This window comes from Anser brachyrhynchus (genome assembly GCF_964034855.1).
Source record: "Anser brachyrhynchus genome assembly, chromosome: 18".
Lineage (NCBI taxonomy): Eukaryota > Metazoa > Chordata > Aves > Anseriformes > Anatidae > Anser > Anser brachyrhynchus.
The window spans coordinates 2,085,525-2,109,011 of NC_137711.1; the positions used below are offsets into that span (position 1 = coordinate 2,085,525).

The window sequence follows — 23,487 nt, forward strand, 5'->3', positions numbered from 1 at the left end:
AACACAGTGAGTAATCATCAGATAGAGAAGATAAAGTGTTATTTTCTAAACCAGAAATAGGCATTCAGCACTGAATGGAGGCATGATCCATTCTGTTGTTTCTTTTGGAAATGGACCCTTGTAATAAAGTGAATGCGTCCCTTCTTGCTGTCAGGGGCTCCCAGCAGACAGGTTGTAATAAAATATAAAATTGAGTTTTTACCCCATAAGTACAATTATTTGTCTCCCCCTGCTGCTTTCCCAGCTCACTGGTGATATTATTTAAGATTACTTTTGAGATCTTCCTGCTGTTTGGCTGGATTAAGTTAAGAAATATTCTTTAGAGGAGCAAAGCAGAAATCAGGGAGCGTTTCTAACTGTGGAAGACCCTGAAAGACTTGCTGCCTACATCCCACTTGCAGGCACCAAAACCACACTGGATGAACCCCTGCACAGTTTACTCACCGGGTGTGAGAGAAGGAATTTTTTGACCTAATAGTTTATTAGGAACTTTGCTCAGAATGTTCCTCAATTTCCACGACACTTCTCTGGGAAGTGTTCCTTAGGTCCAGGGTGGTATTTCTGCTTGAGATGTGCCTAAGAGCACCCAGGTCATCCCACAGCAGCCCAGTAAGGAAGGGATCTTCAGATGGGGGACGTGATGGGATACCTGGCTTGAACCAGGGAGCTGAGTCTGACGTATCCCAATGAATGCTCTTTCCTCCTACTGTCTGTGCAGGCAGGCCTGGAGGCAGGGAAGGGAGGAAAGAAACAGGCATTTGAATTTTTCTGGGGTGTCTCACAGAATGGCAGAAGATGCTAAACGTTCTGCAAAAATTATAAGCAAGGGAAAGTGCTGGCCATCCAACTTAACCCCAGACCTATATAGTTTGGTTTGAAAGTTGCCTGAAGTATCCCAAAGCCATCTGCAGTAAAGAAATCCCTTGAGCTGATACAAAAAGAAGGGGTATCCCCGTGTCTTTTCAGTGATGCCTGCTTTGAAATAGTGATAAGTCACCCATGTACTACAGCATTTTTCCAGGAAAACTGCAAAGGTTGTGATTACAAAGTCTTCATAGACTTGGAAATGGTTTAAGGGTTTAATGGTGTAAGGTCTGGTCATTTCTGGCCACATACGACAGAAAGCAGGAAAAGAAGAAAATGACTTTTTTACATATAATACTTTGGAAAGTAGTAGTGGACGATATGTAGGTGAAAACTGAATTAAAAGCCTCAGTCCTGAATCCCTTAGCCTTTTGAGGTTTAGCATGAGATTACCATCATTGCTTTAATGAATATTTTTCCTTTTTTTTTTTTTTTTTTCCTAAAGAAGAGGGGACAACTGGGGAGGGAGATGGGGGGTTGGAGTACTGCAGAAAAAGGGTGGCAACTAGAAGACAAGAGTAGGCAGCATGGATTGCGTCTCGTTACTGCTCATTTTGGAGGTGCCAAAGCTACATGGGACATTGTCATTATTATGGCTTAAAGTTGGCTAAGGTCACCCCGGTTCATCTGTTTTATACATTGGTAGCCTTCTACTTATTACTTGCCAAACAAACCTTTTTATTTTTGCACACGTTTATGTTGATTTTGTGGTTTCTGAAATTGGATTCTGGCTCCTACAGGCCTGTGTTTCCACGGCAACTACGGACCTTATCTGCTGCTGCTGTTTGGCAGACAGACAACAAGGCCTTTCAGTTTACTTCTCAATTTTATTTTTTTTTTATATTATTTTCTTTAAAAACCTTTTTCTTCTTCATAATTTTCTCTTTTTTCCTCCTTTTTATTATTTTTACTTTTCCCAACCCCTGTCATTTAAAAATCACATAATTAATTGAGCACATCCTGTGCCACACGGGGCTGCCACGACTTTGAAGTCCCAATAGATCATTTTATAGAGCCATGGGTACCATTTTTTCCAGCACAGCACCAGGCGCCAGTGCGAGGGCTTGTGGAATTTAGCATATCCTACTCCAGGTATGATAAAGAAACCTTGGCACCTTCTGTTTGTTTTTACTAATTTCCTTTCCAAACTGCCTTTTCAATACAGAGGAAAGACCTCAGGACTTAAAGTTTGTTATTTTCTCTCCAAAGTTAGTCCCTGTTCCCCCTGCCTCCCTCCCTCCCCTTCCTTTAAACCAGACTGAACTGCTTCTTCGCTTGGTGGTAAGTTTTCTTTTTTTCTTTTCTTTTCTTCAGGAAAGTGTGGTCTGATTTAGCATCGTGTAGCTCGGAGCTGTTACTGATCCTGTAGCAGCAGCGAAACCAGCTGAGGGGAAAAGACCCTGACAGGCTCTATTAACCCTTAAAAACAATAAATGATCTCATCACCTTCTCAAATACAGAAGAAGAAATAATAATGCAATAATTTACTTCAGTGAAGGAACAAGTCTTTTGGGGATTGATACTGAAATCTATCCCAAAAGACACCGTTGCTGGCACTAATGAAGAAGGGCTGCTTTTCCACTAAGCTGAAAACAAACTGCAACGTCCCTCAGCATTGCAGGAGAACATGCGTATATAGGCATGGATAGACATGTACATATGTGAAGAATAGAGAGAGGAAGCCAGAAGATGAGTGAAAACCTGCTAAATCAAATGACTACACAGGTGAAAAATAGCTGAGTTTCCTAACAGGAGGAAGCTTTGCAGTGGCACCATTGTGCAGCCTGCATTTGAAACAAAGAGCTGTAAAATCCCAGAAAAAAGTTTTTAAAAGAGAGTCAGGAACTTCTGGGGATGGGTTTAAAACTGCTCGTTGTCATGTATTTTTCCACGCTTTGAAAAGGCAAACTTGATCACGTAGGGTAGTTTTGTAGTGAGAAGCTAATTCAGGATTAATCCCTGCAGAATTACTGTCTTCTATTTAGAAAGACGGACATTCTGTCTCACAAAGAATAATAGCAAATGAGATCCTATATACAGACATATTAAGCCAGCTTCTGACATCTAATGGGAAATTACATTTCTGTCAATGAGATCCAGAAAACAGTGTAAAAATCCTGTAGAAAAGATCTTGTTCTCCCTGAAAATCTGAACAGATTTAAAATGATTTCTGGGCGTATTTATGTTTAATTTTTATAGAGCTACATTTATTTCATCGCTACTTATTCAAAATCCCATGTTGTAAATGAAAAGATTTCCACTGATTCCAATGAGCTTTGGATTAAAGAGTTAAGAAATTTCGGTGAGGCTAAAAATAGGAAATAATTCATTACAAAATCCCAGAGGTTCGTTTTTAAAACCTATATATTTTCCTCTGGTAGTCTGTGGGACAAAACCATGTATATTCAGTTATCTTGTGTCTGTGGATTCCTACATAAATCTATTTTGATCTAGATAAGAAAGCAGGCAAAAGCTGATTACTGTCTCTGTCTATATTCAAATGCTTCTCAAAATCAATTAATATCGGATATCTCCAGCTATTCAGAGTCCTTTTAAAGACAACTGTATTTACAATGAATGTTTTACAATGCCATTGAATTATTTGTATTGATTACTGGGTCATACTGTGTGTTTTAGAAGTATTTTTGCTGTTGCTTGAACCAGTTTTCCTCTCTCTTTTCTCTCTTTTATTTGTTCTGCCTTTCTTGAAACCTCACACATTCACTGTAACTGAAGAATATCGTGAGCTTTATAATCCCCCAAATCGAAATCCTATCTCACTTTTTATACACCTGAAATTATTTCCCTAATTCTCTGCACCACTGGTACTTTTCTAACTAACAAAGCCTTCGTGGTTACAGGAATTGAAGCTTTTTTCACTCAACAGTGGGACACTGAGGTGCCACCACTGCTGGGGCAGAGGCAGCAGACAAATAATGTTCTTTATGCTGCTCAGGAGCCAGGTTCAGCAAGTATCTGAGGGATGCGGATGGCCAATATATTCACCTTAAAGAGACCAGCGAAACTGCTTTTAAGCTGTTTTCTGTGTGTGTGCATGTTTCAGGTGCTAGAGCAGAACAAACTAAAACTCAGCACAGAGCAAACCAATGCTCAGTATCAGAGGTTTCCTCCAAAGACGCCACATAAGGTGTTGTGTGAAGCTGGCATTGCAGCCCATGCTTCTGGGACACGTCTTTCAGGAAGAGCAGGGGTTGACCCCAGATCAGGGTCAGCATTCCCACCTCCCTGCACCTGACAGCTGATGCGCAGAATCTGAGCTCCTGACCTGGCCACGAAACAGCTCTATTCCACTAGATATTATAGATGTAAAAAAACTTTGAAAAGCTTTCCTTTGGGACTGAAGACACAATGCAATTTTAAAACAGTAATATCATTGTTATTCAGTTATCCAAAAGCTGCTGCTGCACACAGCCTGTGTAAGAAGTAGCATGCCTGAATGAATGCCTTCAAGCTATTGCAAGGTTGATTCTTCCCTAAACTCTTCACTTTTAGTTGCTCTTGTCTTAAAGCTGCTCAGATTTTGTTTAAAATTTCTGCTTGGAGCTGTTTTCATAGTTTCTGAGTTATTAAAGTGGTATTTTTATGTACATTAATGAAAGCAGGCAAAAAAAATTATTGAACTGTGCAAGCAGCAGGCTTTCTAGTTGGCTGGCTGACCCGAGGAACACATTGAGCAAAAGTTTTCCTTCCAGTTAACTTTAAAAAGACAAAAAGTCTTCCAATTTCATTTTGAAAATGTAATTAAATCTTTTTTTGCAATCAAATAAAGGACTATTCGGAAAGAAAGAATCATGGATATCAAAGCATTTCTGTGTCAGAAACATTGCAGTGACCCGCGTTGTTAGTGTTGAATTTTTTTTCTCATTTGTGTAGGTCAGAACTACAGTGGAAAGCATGATTTGTAAACAGCTCACATTAACTGGAAACTACAACAGCTGGCAAATAAAGCATGCAAGAAATTTCATCTTTCTTTTCTGCACAAGACTCTGCAGGCCAAATCCTAAACTCTTGGGGGTCTCTAAAAGTTTTGCCACTTAATTAGCAAACGCTGCTCCAAGAATTAGCATACTGAAGGAGGGTTCAGACTTGAAGGGCAACTGTATTCAACTTATACATTTATAGACACTAGACTGGTTGGTCAGTCAATTATTCTCTGGAATTTTGTGGACTCCAGGCATGTCAGCTCAAGATATACGAACCTATCAATTTCAGTAATAAAACTCCATAAATCTGTCCTAGATTTGGACTTGCAACAAAACCTGAAAGTTGGCAAATTTCAAATCGTTTTGGGGTGATATTACAAACAATTACCCACCAACTACCTAACATGGTCTTAACAAGATAGAATATGAAAATTAAACCTATATATGTATGCGTAAGTAGTGAGCTAGTTAAAATAGCCATTGGGTTTTTATGATAATTTCTCCAACTTTAGGACTTGCACAGTGCAAACCTGCACATTTTCCCCTGTAAGACAGAAAGTAGACAATGAAGTTGCAGAAAATGTATGAGACTGGTTTTGTTTAACTTTGGTCTTCTCAATTTACTCCCACTGCCATTGCCCTCTGGATATTTTTATGGAAGTAAAAGAAAATGCTTCTTTTATATGTTAGAGTTATGTATGTGGGTGACTCATTTGGCAATATTAATAAGAAGTGGACTCAGTTTTCTTTTGAAATCTCCTAAAAAAATTATGTAAGTGAAAGAGAGAAAATAGTCAAATTGCAGAAAGAGCTCCTTTACTACATTGGGAGGGTTTTACCTTTCATATGGTGTTCCTAATTTTGCAGAATAGCAAGTTCAAAACAAAACAAAACAAAAAAGAAAAAAAAAAAAAAAACGGTATGAGTTGCAAATAGAACTTGTCCAAAGGAAAGCCAGGCTGGGGATATTTTTGTTGCAGAGTTGTAGGTACAGCTCATGCCTGGGAAGGACTATGAACTTTTCAGTCTAAGACATGGTTTGTTTCAGGGTGACAATAGCACAGAATGCTGTAAAGCATGACTCTTCCTCTTTAGCTGTCCAGCTCTGTTCCCCATTGACTGTAGATGGATCTTGCAGATATGGAGGAGTTGCCTAGCTTTTACAGGGCAAAAATGAACTCAGAAGAAGCCCATTTCTCATGTGTTTCTGCTTTCGGTCTTTGTCAGCATTGTGGTACACGTGATAGTTCCATCTTGAACAGCTAAATAGCAGGGATTCTGTCTTGCTATGGGATTTTTTCAGAGCTTTTACACTATAAGGTCTTTCACCTTTTGGAGCCAGGTTAGCTTTCTTCCATGTAAAAACACTATTCTAAAACATAATACTAAAAAGAATGGTAACAGAGGGAAGGGAAAAAGGACACCTATAACATTCACAAATGTAAGCAATGTAAAATCAGTTTCTAGAAAAATACCCTTCCAAATTCTATCAGTGTGGCCCCCCACTTTTTCAGTTCATCCTTGAATTAAATAATCCATAATTGAATTACAAAATCCACTGGGCCTATCAGGTACTTTTGACAGGCACGTGAAAATAAAGGACACTGTGCCGATGAAAGCTATATGCAAGATAGCCCCGAAGCAAAATGTGCCCTGGTCTGAATGACAGCACATAGTCTGAATGGTGTCCGTTGGGTTGGAGCTCTATTGGACCTTTTGCTAACATCGCCTATGTACAGCAACACAGCACATCAGTTTACTCCAACGTAGCATTTTTCAAGGGTGGAAGCATCCACCTTTAATTTTCCCCATTGTCTGTGGCTGCATTAAACACAACCATCAGTTAGGGCCAATAATGATTGCTATTGAATCACTAGGCATATATGCACAAATAAGTCCCTAATAATTAAATTCTTAGGGTTTTGATCTTCCTCAAAGGAGCAGAGTAATTTTCATTTCCTTATGGATTAGATTATCCTGAAAGGTTATGATTCAAGCCTTCCCCTTTTCTCCGATATGATTCTTCCAGACCTAGGGACTGATAGGGCCCTGCACAGCACCAGGTCTATGTTTTCTCTGTAAATACAGCCTACAAAATTTCAACAAGTCAGCTCTTGTGTGCCACACCGAGAGATTGATGACAAACCACATTATTTTTCCCCTCCATATAACTGCCCACAATTACAACGGTACTCTCTCAAAACACTGGTTTGTTTTTGTCCAAGGAGGAAAGAGCGCAAGCACGGTCTGATATCTCAGTGTAGAGCTGGCAGCAACACTGAGCAGCATTATTTGTGGAAAATGCCCTTTTTTCCTCTCTTTTTTTTTTCCGATCCGTGATAAAATACTGGATCTGATTCTGCCACATGCATTTACGCAGAGCCACTAACTCATCAGCACAGGGGGTCTCCATACCAAGCAAAGGAAAAGAAGGGATCATGGTTTGCAAGGCTTGCTCAGAGCTCTGGCCTGCTCCTGTGATACCGAGGTTGCACCCAGAGCAAGGCAGCTGGTGAAATTAGGACTCTCAGTGTTTCCTGTAGATTAGGTTTGCAACATGATTTTGATTTTTAACCAAGGATCCATATTTTCTGCTTCTTTTTGTTTGGAAGACAAGTGACCTGACATGATAATCCAATTCTGATCACTCGTAGAATGTTTCTGATGTCCAAACACAGTAAGGTGTAAATTGGCAGGACCAAACAAATTATAAAAACAAATTAAGAAAATAAGTAAAAGACCCTGTTTCCAGAAAGAAAGACATTTTCCTGGAGAAGTAGGACCATACCAGTGTCACCCTTCATCCCTTCTGAACTTACCATCCAAATCCCTTATCTTTGTATTGACATTCCTCCTACATTTTGACTGTATCGCTTTAGACAAAGTAAGGCAGTAGTTCTGGGAGCACACTGATAGTTGGGTGCTCTGATGATATTTCCAGAAATGCTGCTGTCCTCCAGATAACTGAATTCCCAGACTCAATTGCAAGCTTATGAGCAAAAGCAGCACCTGAAAAGCAAGTCTTCTTACTTTCAAGTGAAAAATGCTTAGAGCATCAAACATATGTCAAAATCACTAATTTGTCATGAAGCCGCTACAGGCTTATATCATCAATCATCTTGACACACTGTACTTGAAACAGTGCTGAAAAGATACAAGTCATTTACTCAAAAATGTTTTCTTTATCTGTGTGCGCCCTTAAAAACTTCCATAATAGCACTGAAATCTTTGCATTCACTATTCATTGTTTACAGTATGGGTTTAACTTTTGTAGTTTGTATATGAAACTAGAATGACTGAGTCTTCATTCGGTAGCACTTTTATTCAAAACATGGACGTGCAGCACATTTACAAGTGATAAAAGACCTACTTGTATTAACTTTACCCCTTTAAACTTTGAAACTTTTCTGCTAATTCCAGTGCTTTGTTTTGGTTTTAAGATTTCCAGCTGAATTGTGGTATTCTGAGAGTCACAGATCATTCAGAGCGCTTTGGATGCAAAATAAATGACTGAATTCCTCAACTATGGCACATATATTACCAATATTTAGACACCTCTGGAAAAAATGGAATTTTCAATGAGACAAATTTAATCAATCCAATTTTTAGGGGCCACATATACAATTTCTAAAGTTTCTAGTCCCTATCAAAAATTTTTATGTGTGTTAATCTCAGGCATACTGTACCCCAAAGTCTCTCAATATCATCTGTGAGACTATTTTGGCTTCTAAAGCTTTATGTAGCTCTAGAAAAGATATACAAGTTCCTAAAAGAACAGTCTAAAATTCCTCTGAAATTATAAACTGTAGCTACATTGGTTGTTTGAAGCAAAAAAGTTCTGAAATCTTAATCCTTCCTAGAAAACTCAGGCCCAAAATAACAAAAATATGGAAAATGAAATAATGTCTCGAGATCTCAGTCACAGATGAACCAGAACTAAAATACTGACTTCCAAATTTTGTGAATCACAAACCAAATTAGGGAGTAAGATCTTTGAACTGAAATGTTAATGTTCATTCCCCAAATAAAATAAAATAAAATAAAATAAAATAATTCTAATGAAATACTGGAAATCCAACCTTTGGTTCCAGAAGCACAATGAGTGTTGTCAGCAAATTAAGTTTCACACAGTTTCTTGTGTGGGGGAATGGGAAGCATTTTAAAGAAGTTTTGGCACCAAAGCGGGATAAAGAGAATTGGGCCAATGCCTCAAGGAGCTCTGAAAACCCCACCAGTTTTCCATGCAATTTCTGACACCTCTCTGGAAAGTCTGCGCAGCTTAATCCTGGGAGCTGCAGCCCTGCTCTTGAGCTGTGTTTGGAATGACTTGAGAACGAAGTTAACAGGAGTGGGAACTGTCTGCAGTGAACTTTAGAAATCCTTTTGCATTTGTAGCAAATTCATATATATATATTTTTTTTCCTTCCCAGTTTGTTTCAACAAGTAGTCAGTTCAGAATGTCGTGATCTGTAAGGCCATCTGTAGACACTTTGGGAGTTTTTTTTGTAAAGATGACAAGTCTCAAGAAGTGGCTTTGCAGGAGCACTGAGTTGGGATACTGCGGTGAAAATGAGGGGAAGAGCCTACAGTGTATTTCTTTTCCTTAAAAAAAAAAAATGAAAAAAGAAAAAAGCAGAAAGAGAGCAATAAAGCAAAAGGCATTTCCTAAAGGTAGCCATTAAATCATTCAACACACTGGCCCCCTGAGAGCACAGAGATTCCTCTTTCCTTTCCAGAATGGGTTTTTACTAACCATTTCTCATCTAATGCTCAGTGTCTTCACCTGGCTCTCTCTGGGCATTTCCCCAGACTTCATGCAGCAGGACAGCACCGCAGCTCTCTCGGAGATGGGCCTTGGCCCATATATCACTTTCAAAGAATTTTTCAATGGGTCCCCAATGATGTCAACCAAGGGCTCTGTTTTGCTCGTGATAATGTGCTAATGCTCCAAGACTTGGCATAAATTTCTCTGCGCATCATCATTTGTCAAAGTCACAACATGAGGCTGGAAACCGAAAAAAACAAAAACAAAAACAAACAAAAAAAAACCAACACACACACAACCCCAGACCAAAAAAACAACAACAAAAAACAGTAGGAAGAGATAGAAAATGTGGCTTTTTTTTTTTTTCTTTTGTCCCACGTGATTTTCCTCTGCTCCTTTCCCCCCTTCTCCTTTTCTCTTAATCTGTAAAACATCTGATTGTAGAGAAACAGTAAACAAAGGCTTTAGTTTCTCCCTCCTATGTATGCACTTGTGTGTGTGTGCACGTGCGTGCTGGACATTTTTATAAATGGAAAATCAGAATTCATTAAGGGAGCCTTTACCACCTTTGGTTAGGAAAATGCTTTGGGAGAGTTGGTCAACTGGCGTTTGCTCCCAGTTAAGTCATCATTTGGGCTGATAAAATTAGATGGAAAAACATGATCATATTGAAAGGGCCTAATGGCTGATGGGATTTGCTTTTAATCATCTCTGAGGGAACAGTCCCACAGACCACATCAAAATGTTCTCTAGAGCTTGCTTAAAGGGAAAATAAAAGAAGTCGAGACAGAAAAAATCAAACATTTCAACCTTTTATTTCTGTTTCTTTTCTGCTGTTTTTTTTCTTTTTCTTTTTTTTTTTTTTTTTCCCCACTATCTCTTTGCCTAGCTATCATCTTAGTCAGCTGCTGATAAAACAATTCAATTTGAAGCACATGATGAAAACACACTGACTTGGATGTGTAGCTGACATTTGTGCTCCAAAATGCCGAGACAGAAAAAACGCACGCTCCTAACACCACGGGTAGTGCCTGTGTAGCAGCGTGCTCGAGGTCCAGAAGGGGAGCTGTGACAGCATTTGGGTCCTCTTCCCTCCCTTGTGTTTCTATCTTAGTAGTTCAAAAAGGTAATAGGTACATTGGTAAAAAGCAAGAAACTAAGGTCGCTTCTCCAGCAGTCAATCTAATCTACCAGGAAAAAAACACACCTCTGGACCATACATTTTATTTGTTATCAACACATCCAGGCCTTAGCTAGAATCAGATGAAAGTTGATATAAATGAAGGGAAAACATATATAAACTTACGGGCTTAAACCGGTGGAGTTTCACCAGGGATGCTCAGTGTCCTGCCGCTACTTCTAGCTCGGTTATTGTCAAATACATTGAGAGAAAATGACAACCCCGGCTTCCAAGCTCTCCTCACCGGTGTATTCACTGAGCAGCATTCACCTGCAGTAGCCATCCCACTAAAGTCTATGCGAGCAGTGGTGCAAAGGTGAGATTAGTACCGTAATCCCCGAGACAGATTTTATGCAAGTTTGGGTGGCAGAATCCAGTGTGCAATATTTTGCAGAATAAGACCTTCACTGTATTCAAGGTAATTTTATTTAAACCACTAACAGGTAGGCTTTGCACTATCTGTTAGCCGCTGCTGGCTTCCCAGAACCAGCAAGAGAGCCTGGAAACTCTAACGGGATTAAAGTTCGCAGCCATTAAGCCTCTCCTTTGTTGCATTCTGTCATTTGATATATAGCTGTTTTGCCCTTAAATATTATATTAAACGCTGCTCAGTCTCTGTGCATTGAAGTGGCACCGTTCCTGCTTCCAGCTCTCGAGCAGGCACCGAGGCTTTATCATCGGTGTCCTCTTACAGGCTGTATCTTAAATCACGGCATGAAATCGAGCCCTTCACTGTGCTTGCTGTCTGTGCGTGAGCCACATCAGCGGCTGGCAGCGCTCCCGAGCCCTGGCATCCTTCCTCAGCAGCCTCGAGTCCAATTAGGCTTCACCTCAGGTAACTCTTCAAAAGAAAACTCTAATAATCATAATGTGATGGGCGACATGTCAGGAAAAAGAAAATAACAGCCTGAAATCCGGTATTAACCTGCAATGGAAAACAAGCCATGGGGTATTTCCATGAGAAATCTTGGAAGCCGTACAATGGGTGGGAGGGAAGGCACGGGGGAGAGGGGGAGCGCACGCTGGGACGGGTGTGAAAGGGAAAGGGCCTTCGCCAAGGTCTGCTCCTAACCCAGAGCTCGTGGACCCGGTCTCGGGTTTCATACCTCTGCTGACAATTCGCTACACTTGCTATCAGGGAGATTAGAAGGGAAATGTTTACGGAGGGCTTTCTCTGAAGAGGAGAAGGAGCTACGTGACGCTGTAATAACTATTTTTCTTTCCCTTTTAGTTTTGAGTACAGCTTCCCCCTGTCACTGGGCCTGCTCCTGCCACGCTTTCAGGGTTCTCCATACCCCGTTATACCCCAAGAATCGGATTTGGGACTTGTGGAGCAAGCTGAGGCTCAGCTCCGGCATTGCTGTGTGGGTACCGCTGCTCTCTTTGCAGAAAGGATCCAAAGAGAGAGGGAAAACGGAGCGAGATGCAAACAGAGAGGGGGACGGCTGTGACACCCCATCCTTCACCTGCATGGGATCCCTGCCAGCTCTGCAAGCACTGGGCTGGTGCCAGCTATCTCGTCCCATCCCCGTCCTCCGGCATCCTCCAGCAGCGTCTGTCCGGAGCCACGCGGCTGTCCTGGGTGGGACCCATCCCCTGGGAAAGCCAGTGGAAACCGGAGTTAGTCCTCATCTGTTTAACTAGCTCTTCATTAGGTATGCTTTCTATAAACACAGATTAAAAGAAAACAAACAACAAAAAATAAAGATACTGGAATTACTCCGAGGAAACTGTATCTTTGTGGGCCAAATTAAACTTCACATAATAGCTCTTCTTTATATGAGAAGAGAATGTCTTCAGTTATATCAAGGCATGTAATTACACACTTATGCAGTAAATTAAATCCTTTTTTTTTTTTTTTTTTAGCACAAATCAGGTTGAATATCAATTACGGCTTCCAAAAACATATGTAGTTAAAAAAAATCCACTTCATATATGTTTAACTTTTCAAGATAATTTTATTAATATGTCCAGCGATTATAATTTGATGTACAAATTGCTTGGCATAGAGTTTTTGATGTAGTGCAAAACCAGCAGTTTAAAAGTATTGAAGAAAGCCAAACTCCAGGGAGAACTGCACTAAGCAAACCTATCTGTGCAAAGAAAACTCTGTATTTTCAAAGATTGTTATCAAATGGATGCTGACTAATGGCTTGTTTAGCCAAGAACAATATGTTTGCTTCTTACAGGGTTCCTTATTTTACTGTGTATGTTTGGCCTCCCCGTGTCATTTCCGTCACGAATTCATCACAGAGAGGCAGCAATACAGTGTTTGATATAGCGATGCCTCTAGTTTCCACAAGCTGAAAGCACAGACAAATTGTTCAAAAATACTGAGCAAAATTTTCAGACTGGAGCTGGAAGGGAAAAATGAAGTCTATTTATTTGGTTTAGCCAGTTCTGTTTAACTGGGAAAATACTGCAAACTGAAAAACTGTGTTGAAAATATCATGATTCTCAAAAATAATCCTGGCAATTATAGAAAAGTCACTAAAATATTGCTTTTTAAGTATGGATACGTATTCCTGAATACACCTTATGAATAAAACGTTTTTTCAGACAATATTTACTGATGGTTTCTAATGTTTCAAATCAGACTTTCACTGTACATATTTTTCATTACAGCATTCAATCCAGCATGTAAGCATATATTTCATCATAGTTCTGTAGCTATGGACCCTAACTGATTATTTGCTTAAAGTTAAGCATGAGCTTAAGTACTCGGCTGCGTTGGCGCTTAAATGGACATTCCCACCAGTATAATATTCCTAACCCCTCCTGTGATTACCGTATTCCCCATAACGGGAACCCCAATATTACTAAGGACTTGGCCAGTCTTGTCCAATATCAACAGAATGGGAGGTGCCATTTCATTAATTTCCCCTGACTAGGGACAAAAATAACTTCATATATTTCTTGGTTTTGTGTTTCAACCTCCAGGAGAACAATTTTCTTAAAAAGTAAAAAAATTGGTTATATTATACCCTAGTTGGTTACATTAGACTGTAATTTCACAAGGCATCAGTGATTCCAGAGACTGATTTTTGACAAGAAAAAAAATGACCACACATTTGCTAACATCAATAGTCACCTTTCCTCATGCATAAAGCATATGAACACATTTTTGGCTGTCAGTATTTGAACAACAGAAAATGGGAAGGAAGAAGTATAGACATGTTTTAACTTTCTGACAAACTGTTTTGATGAACGGGGATCCCCGCACTGGCTAAAGAGTGAGGACAGAAAAATGGGTCCCTGTGGTGCAGGGCAAGATCTCCTCTAATAACAGAATGAGTGAGCAAATCAGGGGAACCACAACTTTCCTACTGTGTGAGAGACCACAAATAATGGAAGATAAACAGATACGAGAAGGAGCAATTCATTTTCCATGCCCATTAAGTTTTCCAGGTAGAAATGGGTGTCAATGTATTTATGATTTGGTCTCTTACGTCTCTTCAGCTCTTCCTTAAAGCAGACTGAAGATGGATTTGGGGTTTTGCTCCATTTTGTAGCATATTCAGCCTGTGTTTGATAACGGGCTAAAACGAACTCTTGTAAATCTTTCTGCAGCTATGTAAAGCAGGACTCCATTATGAATCTGCAGCTACCCAAATGGTTAAAATCCTGGTATAATAAAGGCCATGTGCACAACTTCTGAAACTATTGCAACAAACGGCTTTCCTTTTTTATGTGTATGTTATCACTGTGATTGTTTTTATACTGCACTGTCAGTAATAACACAATATTTGAAACTGGGATTAATACTTTTGCAGCCACTAAACACCTCAAATCCTTCTTCTCCTCCCTTTATTGGCACGCTTCATTTTTGTGAGGGTATTGCACAAAATAAGGGAGTGCAGGGAGTTGCTATGTCATGAAAGGCCAGGTGCCCATCTGTTTCAAAATAACTCTTATAGCTATAGTTAAGCTTTAAATGCTTTAAGATCGCGGGGTGTCAAATATAAGGAAATGCATTATTCAGTGTGACAACATTAGAGCAACTGCACTGACAGGGCGCTAACACGGCCCTCCTGGATAACCCGCACAGCTCCTGCAGGGAGGGTTCCTCCTCCGCTGTCCAACCCAGGGATGATGCCCACAGGAACACGAAAGTCTCCATAACGAGGCTTTTTGTAGGTATACACACTCTGTGCTCTCTGCCCCAAATCTGCTGTGATGGCAAAGCAGCTGGGCACAAAAGGTGAGCTGACTGTTGGGTCTAGAGAGGAGCCAGGAGTAAGCAGAGGGAGAGGAGCAAAATTAATTAGCTTTTCTAATGGGTCCTCTGGCAGGGTTGAACACTGCGTGGGTTCACCTTTTTTCTTTGCATTGTCTAACCCTGTGATGCCCCTGTGGTATGTGGGCGAAGGGTAGGAGACAAATGAAATATAGCTTATGTGTGACTGCGCTGTAAGGGTTTTGGCTTATCCTGAGGGATGTGTCCCCAGTCTGTCCCTGTCTGGTCAAAGCCCACCGAAACTCTTTGCTGAATGCAAAATCCCATCCAAAAACTGCATTATATTTAGGCTCCAGTGTGGCTTCAGGTCTCCATTTGAAGGACAGCATAGACAATGCCCTGTGTGCCTTTTCCATGGTGTATATATATAAAAATATATATGTATATATATATTTTAAAAAGGAAGCCTGTGGCAGGGGAAAGAATTAAAAACAGGTCTCTCAAATCCCAAGTTAACCTTAACCACTGGATTATTTTTTCTCTCTTGTGTGAATACTGCCTATGCATACTGTATACAAATATGAAAGAGATTTACTGGAGAAATAACCTGAGGCACAATAATACGTGTGTGCATGTGTGTACATATATATAAATATATATATTCTCAATATCAGCCTGAGAAAGCATTGCCTCATAAAAAGTCTCAGAACAGCCAGTAAATTCTGGGCCAGATTTCAACTCATGTTCCTGAGATAAGGACCAGAGGGAGGACGAAGAAAAAGACAGCAGCAATCCTTTTATCCTTCTGGCCACATATGGTAGGTCTATTTCTTTCAGCAGATGTGAATAAAAATAGATATATTTACAATTGCAGTTGGATACAGAGTTGAGCATAAGCGAACACAGAGCAGCCGTTTTCATCAATGCTAATACCATAATAGTCTGGATTATGCAGTGCGCTGTTGCTATAATAACATTCGTTTGCTGTCAGCGCTCCTGTGTAAAAACAAATTAGCTGGATGATTAATGAATATCAAAAACAGCATGTGGATTCTCCTCTGTGATGCTTCAGCCCAGTGTGAAATCTGCTGCCGCAGAGCTGTCTCTGCTGTTTGCATTGCAGAGTGTCTCCTCGGCAGATGTGGGCATCACTGAGGAAGGTGGTTTCTAACCACAGTGTCCTTTCAGCCTTTTTTTTTTTTTTAATAAACAATATATCAGAGAAAACACCGAGAGTCCAGAAATAGGTGTTGAGGTGAGAAATATCTCCTTTAAATGTAGTCTGACCTCTACCAGATCCGCATCCCTGAGGACAGCTTTATGGAGAGGGGCCCTACGGCAAACCTCCCAACAAGCAGCCAGGCAAGCGCTTGAATTACAAGAGCTGCTGATAAGCACTGAGGATCACCACGGTACTTTCAAGCGTGTAGTAACACTTTATGTCCTGGGTGGACCTCGGGTGGGGGAGCAAGGGGGGTAATTTGGGTTCACTGCAAACGAAACAATTTAAAATAGCAGGAATGGTTTGGGTATGCCTATGGCACCACAGGTATGATGACACCTAACCTCGTGCTGACCCGATCTGGCACTTCCCCAGGTGAAAAGCAGTGTTATGCAGCAATAGTTGCCTGGGTGGCAAAACCTGCTCTGATAAGGACACAGCACCATGGTGATAAAGCTGCATTTCATCTGGGCCCAGAGCTGGCGCAGACACCAGCAGACATTGTAATTCTTGTAGGACCTAGTCAATCAACACTTCCGCAGTAAAGAAGGGTAAAACATCTGGTGTACTGTCGTGCCGGTGCTATTTCCAGTGATTTAGTGTGTGCAGAATGATTTAATAAAATAAAAGATTACAATTAGTAATTGAATTTATGGATGCATGCAGTGGTTGGAGAGATTAATTCAAGTTATTCCAAATGTACAATGCAGTTTCATAATAAATCCTTAGCATTACATCTTACGAAATAACCAGCTGTGCAATACACTAGATATAAGCAGCGACAACATTTGGGTTCTTCTAAGAGGCTCAGCTTGACAGTTATGCTATCTCCTGTGTATATGTGTTTACACAACTCTCAGAGCCCTGTTCTGTGTTTCACCGTATCTCCGCTGCGATTTATTAATGCAGAGACACTTCAGTTCAAGATGTTGACTGAAGTGCTCAGTGATTCAAGGAGACTCTGATACCTTGAGCTGCACAAATGAGGATTTGTGTCCTTTGTCTTAGTGACAGTAGTTCTGGAGCTCATGGGGTAATAGAGATATTGATGGTAAGATTCAGCTGTGACATCTGGCAAGTACACACATGCACAGACTGATGTGTACTTTCCTTGTTAGTGAAATACTCCGAAAAAGCCCACAGTCAAGGAGCAGCCACAGAAAGCAGGCATCTGCTCCCTTGACAATCCCCTCCTCCCACCTTGATTGTATTTTCTTTTTTAAACTTCTACCTTTTTTACTGCTTCCTAGATCACATACCTGAACGGAATCAGAGCGAAATTTGACCACAGAGAACTGGCATCTGTCATCAAAATATACCTCCAGAGACCGCCTGTTTGTTTTTCTTGCTGTACACATGTGCGCTGCAGCATTGTGGGTATTTTTAACCTTTTTTACTGTGAAATACCCATCTCTTGCAGGGGTGTTTTAGATGATACTGTATAGGATTTCCATGAAGAATAGATTATTTATTTATTTATTTTCACCCTAATTACTCAAGATTTTAAATGTCCAAGGGTTCTTGAAGGAGGAGGCCCTGCTGTGCCCTGGCACCCTACAGAGCGCAGGCTGAGCACCCACACCTGATCGAGCTTTGCAGGCGGTGCTGCATCTCCCCAGCTTCCTTGCAGGCCAGTGAGTTCCTCTGGGAAGCTCGGACAGGACCTGGGAGGTTCAGAAAGCTCCTTGGTGGCCTGTTGGGATTGAACTGGGATGTTTCTATCCTGGTCAAACCCTCTTTTCTGACATGCGCAGGGACTGGGAGAAATATTTTACAGGCTGCTCTGAAATACCCAAAGAACTGCTCCCCATCTCCATAAGTCAGCCTGAAAAGTCAAGCAAGAAGATAGAGCTTCTTTGGGGAGCTCATGGCAAAGAAAAAACTGCATGTCATGTAACTAAAGCTGCAGCAGCCCTGGATGAGTTAGGAATAACAGGGAAAAGTGCAACCTGTTTGCCTGCGATCTGCGGCACCGAGCGTGCTCCTCGCTAAGGGACGCCAGGCAGAGGTGCTTGAGGTTTTTAGCATTTATGGGGTTAATTGTGTTTTTTGTATTATATACACACACACATGCGCGTCAAGTAGTTATATAATATAAAAAGGCTCTTTTCTCATATCCCCACAGCGTGCAATAGGACTCCACATATAGCACACCAAAAAAATAAAAAAATAAAAAAGTCCCTACACTGCCAAAATCTACATTTTCATTTGGCAAACTAGTTAAATCTATTCATAATCTGGTGCCTGAATCAGGTTTCAGACCAGACTAGACTGCCTTGGCTCCTGGTTTTTGTTGCTCGACCTGTCTCTGACTGAATTTAGCTATGATGTTACATCTTTAGCTGTAGAAAATTTCTAATAATGGTAGCCTGTTTTATTTTGCCACTGGAGGGTACAAGTTCCAGCATTTCCGTACTGAGGTCCAATTGGAGCCAGTTTCGGACTTTTTTTTGGACAGAAACCTTCCTTGTTGCTTTTCACTGTTTTCTTTTTGCCCTTTTTTTTTTTTTTTTTTTAATAATGTTCACTCAGAGCTTTCAGAAAGCAGAATAAAAACACAGCAAATCCACAGTGAAATGTGCGGTGTCGAAAACCCACGTTAGAACCAGTCACCTGCCTGGCTCAGAGGGAGCTCCCCTCGTTCCTCCCCTGCAGCCCCAGCGGCCGAGGAGGAGGAGGAGGAGGAGGAGGAGGAGGAGGAGGAGGATGAAGACGCAGTTTGTGGCCGGCCGCTTGGGGCTCGTCTCCCACTCAGGAAGCCGTAGCACACGATTTAGATGGCGTGGAAACAAACACTAATTGGACCTGGATTAATCACTGCCGCCAGGCACAGGCAATAAGGCCAGCATTAATAACAGCATGCTGCGAAGCCAAAAGGAGATACACGATCAGTGGTGAGAAAGAAATGCAAAATTGCAGCCCCTGTTCCCTGTTCTTATCAACGCCGATCAACCCAGCTCCACTGAAGCCATGAGGCTGCTGTTATATATCCCTCAGGATCTCAGCTGACTTGTGCTGTACTGTACCCGAAATAACTCTTCATCCAGGAGGTGCTTTTTTTGTGTGGGCAGCAGAAACCTTTGGTGGCATGTCGGTGTTTCAGAGATGTCTCTCGCTGGGATTTTTCACTGACTTTCCCTGAACCAACCCGGGTCAGATTTTCTGTGAGACCCGCTGTTTGCTGGAACGGGAAATTTTTATAGTTTTATATAATGCTAATAGGCCACCAGAAATTTGGCTATAGTAATGACCCTACACAGAGAATTAAAGAACGTGGACAAGATTCTCGTTTTAGGCACATGGATATGATCCAGAGTGATTTCATGGGCTTTGCTAAATCAGTCAGAGATCTCTTTTTGGGATAGGCAATCCACACGATCCTCAGCAGGACTAGAAGGGAGTAAAATCTCTGGATTTCTTTGGAAACCAAAATTTGCTTAATTTTCGTTTAAGCATTCTAAGGATAAGCGAGGCAAAGAGAGGGATTTGGAAACACCTGGGCCCCTTTAGCTGTAGGACAATGTGATGAGGTCAAAGCAGATATTGCTTTGTTTTTAAGCCTTTGCTTTGAATTAAGAGGTAGTGACTATAAGGAGCTGAGTGCAATCTGAGTACAAAGGAGGTTTCTTCTCTGGGTTTTCTGTCAATAATCAGAAGGAAGACTTATTCCTCTACCACACACTTAAACATAAATACACCTTAGAGAATTGACAGCAACATGGGACACTGATGCTTGACAGGAGCATTATGTGATTCAAGTGTGTTTATGTGATTAGTTTATGGAAGACGTTTAAAGAAGTTAGCAAGCAAAAAGCCTGAACCCTTCTGGGGAAAAGCAATGGCCATGGTCCCAGGGATGCAGAGAAGGGGCAGAGAACAAACAATGCCACAAACACAAATGCTCAGACAGACAAACAGGTGAAAGGCATGGAGAGAGGGAATCCTCCTGAGCAGCAGCACGAGGGGTGGGAGCAGGGCCACGTCTCTGCCAGAACACATCTGCTCCCCCTCCTGGGATGCAGGACCACGCAGGGGCTCCTCGGTGGGGGGCTTGGAGGACGGTCCCACGTGGAAGCTCGCGGCAGCCCGCAGAGCCCGTCTGCTCTCAGGCTGTTGCCACAACGCGATGCTGATGAAGGGGACAAGGAGGGTACACAGTCCAAGGCTCGTCTGGACTATTTAGAGCAAATGTAATCTAACTAGGGAGCCAGGAGGCTGGGCTGAGCTGGGGATGCTCCCCTTTGCCAAGTTTGGGTGGGTTTGTGTTAAATTGGATGTCTGAACGTTTTTTTTTCTGCCCAACCCTCATCATTACATGCTTGCATAGAAAATTAAGTTACCACACCTTTAATGAACTTAATTTCCTAATTCTGACAGAGCTCCCATTGCCAGTGATTCACTCCCTACATTTTTACACACATCTGTGTAAGCTTGTGCTTTTTTTTTTTTTTCTTTTGCCAGACAGATCTCTGTGGCCGAACACTGTGCTTATTCTTTTATTTTCTATTTAGCTAGTCAAAACATAGTATGTAATAAATTATAATCAAAATTATCTTAGAGAAGAGGTTCTTCCAAAGTCACCAGTTTGTGGGGACCACAGTAAAAGTGAAACATTTGCTCTCTCATCCCTTCTGCCTCTTCAGTCTTCATCTGCTTGACTCGTCGCAGACTTCACCAGAAAGGTGCCATCAAACAGGCAAACACGTCGCAGAGCATCGCTCCTTGGACACCAGAGGGAAAGCAGCATCCTGAAGTGCTGCAATGCCCAAACTGCAATGCAGCTCTTCCATGGAAGTCACTGGGAGCCGAGTCCTTCATGGTTTGATATTGATAAATTCAACAGTGCTCTAGGGAAACTTTTCAGATATTAAGAAAGTTATTCTTAAAAAAAAAAAAAAAGTATATTTTATTTAATTCAGAGTTTTTTCAGTATTTAAACTTTTCTCAAAAGACTAATTCTGCAATAAAGCATTGCTGAGAAGGTATATTAAATGATCGGCTCTCCTAAATTCTGTAAACTCAGTGACTTCATAGTGTCCTCATAACTGTAAAGCCTTACCAGGAGGTAATTGAAGGTGTCTTCTAATCAGAGCATTTAAACAGTACCATGCTAACAGAGGCAGAAATGGCTGCCAGATTCTGATGGGCTCAGAGGCTATACATGCTCCATCTCCACGTTGGGAAAGCTTTAAAACCTTGTAATCTTATTGTACAATGCTAGACATATCTTTCAGATATGAATAGATTCTGAAAGACACACCGCTATCAGTTTTATAAAATACTGAGTTTAAGAAAGCATGCATAAGGTTAATACCTTTATTAATCCCTGGTGCCTACATGCTATTGTTGGGAAAAGCATTTATTAAGGCAATTACAAATTTGTCCCTTTTATCCCGTTCCAAGGTACTTTTCTTTACCTTGTGCACAGTGTGAGGGTATCGATAGTTTCTACTCTAAACAGCTTGCTGACTGTTGGCGGTGTTTTTCCTGCCTTCAAACAGCAGTTGTTTCCCCTCACCTATGGGAGCAATCCCAGGAGCCTGAAGCCCTTGGAAGTTGGAGGCCTATTTCCAAACACATTCTTTTTTGCTGCTGACACTTTTAGCCAGCTACAGACTTGTAGAAGCGATTACTGAAAATCAGCCCAGACTGCCTAAAACAATTCTCCCAATATTGTATTGAAACAATTATTTTCAGAGATTTAAGCCATTATTTATTCCCCAAATAAAAACCCTTCTCATTCCCGTGTATTCTGTCTGAGTGCAGCACAACAGAGTGTGGGCTGTGATGGTCCTTGCCGGCACCAGCCAGCATTTACATCTGTGTCTGGCACCACTTGAAACCAAGTTCGCTTATAAACAACCCGATATGATCGGTGAACATATGAATGATGGATCATGGACCATTTTTGTTCCTCCTTGAGAACCTGTGAATGCCCAAGGAAGGCTCCCTCCGAGATTTTTGTAGCTGGTTATTTGCTTTCCTTGGACTGCGTACTCATGGTAGAAGTGATGCTGGATGTCTTTCCTATGTTGATGATGCAGGCTTATTTCTTAAGTAAACTAAGCGTAATTTATAACTCTTGCCTTGCCATCTCACTGTCCTGTCATGAAAAAAGCAGCGATTTGTAAGACAGCTCTGTGCGCTTATACTGAAACCAACACTAGACTATCTTCACTATTACTTATAAATTCAGTACAGAGAAAATCAACTAGAGAAATTTACTTTATTTCCACCAGTATGGGACTACCTGAATACCTTATGGAGGATTTAGTAGAATGACCAGAAAGTTTTTAATATTAAAGTAAAATAAATAATTCATTATCGCTTGTGGTTTATTTTTTGTTTGTCACTGTGGGATTCATGAGAACTTACTCTCTCAAAGTCTTCAGGAGACTACCTTCGTCAGGGCTGAGAAATGAGTTGGAAGATGCACTTCCAGAGGAGGATTTTGGCTGTAGGAAAGTGTTGTGTTTTTTTTTTTTTTTTTTTTTTTTTTTCCCCAAGAGAAACGATGGATTTGTCTAGTTAGGTATGGAACAAAGTTATTATACACAGGGTTTTAAAAAAAAAAAAAACTACCAAGAAAAAACTATTTTCAATTTTCTAGTATAAATCCAGATTTCTTTCATTCAAATATATCCATCAAATATTTAAATTTTTAATCAAAGATAGGAGCCCTATCCGGCTGGAGTCAAAAGATAGAGACTGATAGAGAATTCCAGATGATAATGTATCGCATCCCAAGCTAAGATAGTTGGGTTCAATTCCTATCTGAAGATGCCCAGGCTTTCTCCAATAACTGTACATAAAGCCTAGATGCTATAATTAAAATATATCTGAATATTTAATACAAGCTCTATCAAGGCAACATTGAAGATGAAAAAAATAATGAAAGTGTTAATCTGTCTTAAATTAAAAATTAGTTTTATTGCTCTTTATCTTATTTGTCTGCACCACACTCACACTGTTCTGATCTCAGGCATTGGGGTTGATCACAGGCACAGGGAAGATCAATGTTCCCCATTCCCCCTCAGTGCATAATTTGGCTCCTTGTTTTGTTGTATTTTTGTCCCTCTGAAGCACTGGAGATGGTAGAATCAGAAGCAATTGCATGTGACGTAAACTTGTACAAAGTTCCTTAGTGCTCCTGGGGACTGCTATCACCATCCCAGTGAACCATTATTCATTATTATACATAAAGCAGTATTTGCTTGTCGGCATAGAGATTATCCATGATAAAACTCCAGCTTGTTCTTCCACCCACACACCAAGCAGAAAAGCATATAATGCAACTGTTGGAAGAGAGAGATAGATGACACGTTACTCGTCCTG

At 40.9% G+C, this 23,487-nt stretch overlaps 1 long non-coding RNA gene across 2 annotated transcripts; it reads left to right on the plus strand.

Moving 5' to 3' along the window:
* The first annotated feature begins 1,330 nt into the window (after window positions 1-1,330).
* LOC308179845 lies at window positions 1,331-12,224 on the plus strand. 2 transcript variants are annotated; one of them, XR_013940628.1, is made up of 3 exons: window positions 1,331-2,145; window positions 11,448-11,588; window positions 11,985-12,224. It is a non-coding gene; the product is annotated as an uncharacterized lncRNA (long non-coding RNA). The 2 variants fall into 2 exon arrangements; XR_013940629.1 differs by having other exon boundaries at window positions 1,331-1,956.
* The last annotated feature ends 11,263 nt before the right edge of the window (window positions 12,225-23,487 follow it).